Below are 6,000 nucleotides of genomic sequence, written 5' to 3'. Positions count from 1 at the left end.
CGCACTATTTATTGTTGTGTGGTGGTGGTGGTGGTGGTGGGGGAGATGTGGGTGAGGAGGTTATGGAAGGGAGGGAGTCGGGGTCTTGTTGTGAGAATGCAAAGTCGAGGGTGTTCTCATTTCATTTCCTTCTTTCCCTGAAAGGCCCTTCCTTCCACACCCTCTAACCTCCCCACCCTGCCCCCCAAAAACACTCATGTTGTTCCTAATGTCCTTCCTGTCCAGAAGCTGTGACCTGTTCTCACACGGCGTGTAGGACACGTCCCACTGACCCCACTCTCGCACGATGAAGACGCACACTGTGTCTGCTGCAGTCCGGCCAAATCGTTAATGTTGCAGAATAAACTTGAATGATGGCACATCGTGTTTCTTCGTGAAACACAAACTGTTTTGGCCGCGCCGCTCTGTTTTCCTTCAGCGAGAGTTAAAAGTACGTGCCAGTCCTTTCTTCAGAGGGTCCTCTCTTTTTTTTCTCAGTTTTTCAAGGAACTTTTGAACCGAGAAAGGACTTATTTTTGCAGCTTTGTAGTTTCAAGCCTTGTTATAAAAGGAAAATACACCCCGGCTCACGCTCACAATCCGCTGACGTCTGGCCAAATACTTCATGAAATTGAATCAAAGTGCGTTCGTGTTGAAACGCAGACAAGTTCTGGACGTGTTGCTCAAACTTAAGGGAGAATAAGTTAAGGGTTTTTAATTATTCAAGGGTTATTTTTTGCATCGTTTGATCAATTCTGAAGAAATTTTGAACCTTTTTTTCCTTTCTTATGTAACTTTACTCACAGAATACCAAGAAAACCAAAGTAACAATGACCAGAGATGGACAATGTAAACGATAAATGTAAACAACATAGTTAGATCTGTTTTCTTTCCAGAAAAGCCTGGCTGGTGATTAAATACGAGTAAATGTCTCTCAACAGTGTCTCTTATGTAAGATCCTGGCAACACATATTGTTTTAGATAAGCCAGCAAAGCACGAGGGGCAACATTCGGAGCGAGCCTTCCGTGTGCGGCCACTTAGCTGGAGGGAACACAAGGCGTCTTTTTTTTCCTGTTTGTGTCGCCTTGAAACCCCTCCCCTCCATTTCCCTGGGCTTGGACCGTGCACCTGCGGCCTAAAGGCCAACATAAACAATTTTAGCCGCACAGCACTCAAGTGGGAGCTCGATTCATTAGTCGGTCAACAACACATGCAGGAACAATACGAGTCCTGACAGCAAAACAAGTTTGTTTTGCAGCGCTCCTTGACAGTTCATGAATAGAAAGTCCAGGATGCGTCAGATTCCTCCCTCGCGTTGGCGATTGTTTACATAACGGTCAGCGGGGTTAAGTTTAGATGTTACTGTACTGTACATCCACCATATTATGTAGAGGAATGAGAGGAATGTGAGCAGCTGCTCTGCTCTTTTGTTTAAATTATGAGGAATGTGGGTCACAAAGGAGTGAAACAAAAAAAAAAATAAACAGATCCCTTTTTTTTTTATGTCTTATTTGAAAATGTGTGTGGCCGGATCTGGCAGGCGTTTGTTTAGTTGCAAAGTTAACTGTCCAAATTGTTATTACCGCAAATTAAAGGAGCAGTTCTGGGTGAAGAATGTGACTCAGTTCAATCCATTATGTGTAATAAAAAAATAAATAAATAAAAAAAGAGTTTACCCTACTTATTTAAAGTAATTACATCATGTTTTATGTTTTGAAATCACGCAGTGGCTCCATCTGAATATAGTTTATGACAACGTGACGATAAAACTGTTGTGATTGGACAAGAAAAAAGCAGCTTTTACAGATGAATTCTCTGTTTTTTTTTTATAGAATTTCTTTTCAAATGGCTCTTTGAAACTTTACAGGGTGTGTTAACATTTTTTTATTAAGGTTTGTGTCGTCTTGTGGGGCCCACATTTTCAACACTTAACCCTTTCACGCACGAATTATGACAACCTCAAGTCAGGATTTGTTTTGTTTTAATTCATCTTTGGGGCCGTGAAAAAAAAAAACAGTTCTGAACATAATTTTTTGGGCCGTTTTTCGTGTGAATGGCATCTTTTTGCATTTTTGGCTTTGCCGTGCGCACCCTGGTATACTCGCGTGTCAGGGTCCTGTAGTAGTACAAGTCTGGACGCAAAGAATACGACGCCTTCCTACCAAAGAAGAAGAGAACCGTGCTACAGCTCCCTTGCGCACGTCTGGTTCGAGTGTCTTCTGTTGTCGGTGGTTCAGTTCGCGTGTTTCCAACGTGCTCTTTGCTCCGAAATCTGGGCAATCGTGTCATGTGCACCGTGTGCGTTTGGTCAGTATATACCAGGGCCTTAAGCAGTGTCCAATGGTCTCCAGGGCCAAACCTGATCTCAGTGGGTGGGAGGACAGTGTATGGGTGGGGGGGTGCACAAAGTTCCACTGTGGTGGCTAGTGTGCAATTATACCATCAACACCCACATATGTGCAAGAAAATAGCTCTTGAAAAGCTGTGAATACCATAGTGACCACTCTGCAGGGTTAAGAAAGCATTAGCACCTCCTGCTTTGTTCTTGTTGTTTGTTTTTTTTTTTCATCTGAATTGTTTTACACCAATAATAGAAGCAATTCTGAATGACTTTGGCTGCATTTTGAATCACCTCGTTGCTCATTCATCCGTTATTGTGAAGAGTAAAAAGTCAGATTGCTTTGATAAAAACACGCACTCTCTCTCACACACACACGCACACACACACACTCACTCTTACTTCATATTGCTCTGAACGCAGTGCCACATGTGCAGACACAGTGTAGGAGTGGTTTACAGTAAAACTACAGTGAAATTACACGAGTAAATCAAAACACTCGCAGACTCGCGCTCATTCCCAGATGTATCTTTACTCTTGTTTTCAGGCAGAGTGTGGGCGGCCCACGTTCCACCTCAGACCTCCGTTTGGGTTTTTAACGCTTTATTGGGAGGATCTGGAGGCAGCAGAGTGCATGGGCGCCGCGTAACTGAGAGAAGGGAGAAGCGAGGAGTGCCCACGTTTGTGTCTTGAACAACATGACTGGGTGTTTTTGTTGACTCCTTTTCAAATATTTACCTTTCATGGTTTCGTCGGCTTTAATTAGACAGCGAAGCGGCTCGTTAAAGGAGGGATAATTGAAAGAAGAACGGGTGGTGAACTGGAGTCAGACCTTTATATTACAAATGTACAAAAAGGGCCGCATCTACATTGCTTATCTTTTAGAAAACGGGACTTTCGAAACAGAAATGGATAAAACAGACTACAGTGTAAAAAGCTTCACATTATGTTTGAAAAATCACTAACAGTTCAGTGTTGACGTCAAAGGCTCTTTATAGTAATATAGTAGTGAATGTCAAATAAAGAGGAAGTGGTATCTTTCACACATTTTTTCCAAGACACTCCTGTGCTATTTTTATTCAACCCTTCTTGTGTAACTTATGTTTCACTTATTTGTTGAGGTGTTGTTGTCCCTGTTTCTATGGGTTTTGTTTTTACTGTATGCGCAAGTGAACAGAAATTGGAAAAATTGAGGGTTAGATTCCTTTTATGTGCACTAATACAACAACCTGATGATTAAAGCAGAAGGTACCATCTGGTTTTTTTTTAGTCCCACAACTGAGAAATGTACAATTCTACCGCGGCAAAAGAGAGTCTTGGTAAAGGTAATAAATAATAACACATGCATTGTCACGTCTATTAATGTATAATATAGAAAAATAACGACACTTGAAAACATTGACAGGGATATTGCACTTTTGTAAATTACACAGGTTATATTGCACGTGGGATTAGTTACATGTGTGGTCTCCTGAGAGCAGAGGAATCAATGAATCAATGAAGTTGAGAGCCATTGTTCTGGGCCTGTCTGTCCGTCTGTCTGTCTGTCTGTCTGGTCTGGAATGTACTGTGATTTCCAAATGTCAAATCTGGGGATTTTGAAAAGCCTTGGCACGTTTCCACCAAAATTACCCGGGGAAAAACGTTCCCTCGACCGCAAACTTTCACCGAAAGAACTACCCACTAGGGACTTTTCAGATTATCACAAACTCTACTTTTAAACAAGGCCTTTAAAAGAAGACAAAGAAAGAGGAACTTATTGGTCATTTCAAAAAACATGGAGCAAAAGAGATAATATTGATGTAGCTTCACACCATCTGTAATCTATGCACTAAACAGATAGAGGCCTATAATAGCACAAGCCCTCCGTCGTATCCATGATATCATAATACAAAAACAAAGCTTTTTCCCAATTGCTGCAAAATACATTTACTATATTTAAAGCAATGAGGAACCTACACCCACTCAAAATTGTGCAAATTTCCAAAGGAACAATGTCATAAATACGTAACTGTGTGACCAAATCTTTCTCCATATCTCTGCATGTCCATTGTTATTCCAGATTGTTACGTTATATAATAGAATGTGGAAATATGGGGTGCATTATCTTTCACAGGTGCTTCACTGCACTGTAATATGACCTCAGGTATGTGTGTGACATACGCACACATTCAGAAATGTTCAACATCAGTATGTAATAACGTAAAGCAGATGTGGTTCAGTGTAAGGAATGCAGGGTTTGTCGATGAATGGCTGGAAGTAAGGAGAGCATGTGCGCGTGTGAGTGTGTGTGTGTGTGTGAAAGCAGGGCATGTGTGCTAATGTGTAAGCTCACCTCTCGTCCTCGGAGGATATCTGTGTGTGTGACATGGAAGTGCGGGACATGTCCAGGAAACAGACCCTCTGACCGACTACCATCCATCACCGGGCACCGCCGCAGGACTCCAGCAGAGAGGGTCAGAGGCGGAGGAAGCTGAGGAAGAAGAGGCTGCGTTTAAGTGTCTTCCTGGGCTTCGCATAAAGATCGGGTTAACACAAACTTACCCCGGATAATGGAGCAAATCTGCAGCGACATTATACATGGAATAAATCTAACCACTGTGTCAACTATAGGGGAGCACAACTTTTACCCTTAGAGGGCTGAAAGTGAAACTTTATAGTGGGCCATAAGCCAAAAGGAAACCCCTATTGTAGTATCATGTGTTTGCAACAAACACTGGGATCCCATATGTTATGTAACATTCTTTTAGCTTTAACAACTAAATTATAACTTTGTTTCTGTCATGTTTGTAAGGTGCCTGCATTAACGTGAGCAACTCAGTTTCGAACAATCGGTACGTTTACATGCATGTTAAGAGTCCGATCTTAGTCGGACTAAGACAGTCCTTCAGTTTTCTTCATGTCATGTAAACACATTAGTCGGACTAAAATCGAGGTAGTCTTAGTCGGACATACAACATACCTGGATAATTCATAGTCCGATTACTCCTCCAAGTGTACGCTTAGTCGGATTGGAGTCGGATTTAGCATTCTATGCATGCACTTATATTTCCTCCCCAGTCTTTGACACAGAAGTAGGAGACCATGTATAAAAGACGGCGTTGGCGAGAATAAAAGCTAATAAAACATACTCAACCACAGCGCAATCATCTCACTGTCCATTACACCAGTATTCGCTGTTTACTTCTCTGCGATGTAGAGGTCAACAGGAAACTGATTCAATACGCACTGGGTAATAGAGAGATACGGCGCCACCTACGGAGGCTGAGTCATACGTAAACAGCCAATAAATTGATTTTCTCCTCCGTGTGTATACTCGGACTTGCCTGTCTTAGTCAGACTATGGCCTTAGCTAGTATGCATGTAAGTATGCATGTAAACGTTTCATTTTCTGCCTTCTACTAAATGACCAATTGTAATTAATGGACAAAAACACCGGGTCCTAAAGTGCCCTCTTGAGTCACAAGACGGGCCCTAAAGTCCCCTCTAGAGTGGTAAAAACAATGGGAAGTCCCCTTCTGGCTACCATTCATATGTGGCCTCTAGGGCAAAATATAAATTAAAAAAATTGGTTGTTTCTTTAAGATGCCCTTGCAACCTTGTTTGTGAAGTAGGTAATTTCCACCCCTGCCTCTTCGAATATCTGTGCTGTACACACAGATTAAGATCATTTTAAGGACCA

The sequence above is a fragment of the Solea senegalensis genome, linkage group LG21 (assembly GCF_019176455.1).
Source record: "Solea senegalensis isolate Sse05_10M linkage group LG21, IFAPA_SoseM_1, whole genome shotgun sequence".
NCBI classification, from domain to species: Eukaryota; Metazoa; Chordata; class Actinopteri; order Pleuronectiformes; family Soleidae; genus Solea; species Solea senegalensis.
The sequence above is the reverse complement of the archived record's forward strand: the minus strand, read 5'-3'. Positions refer to the sequence as shown.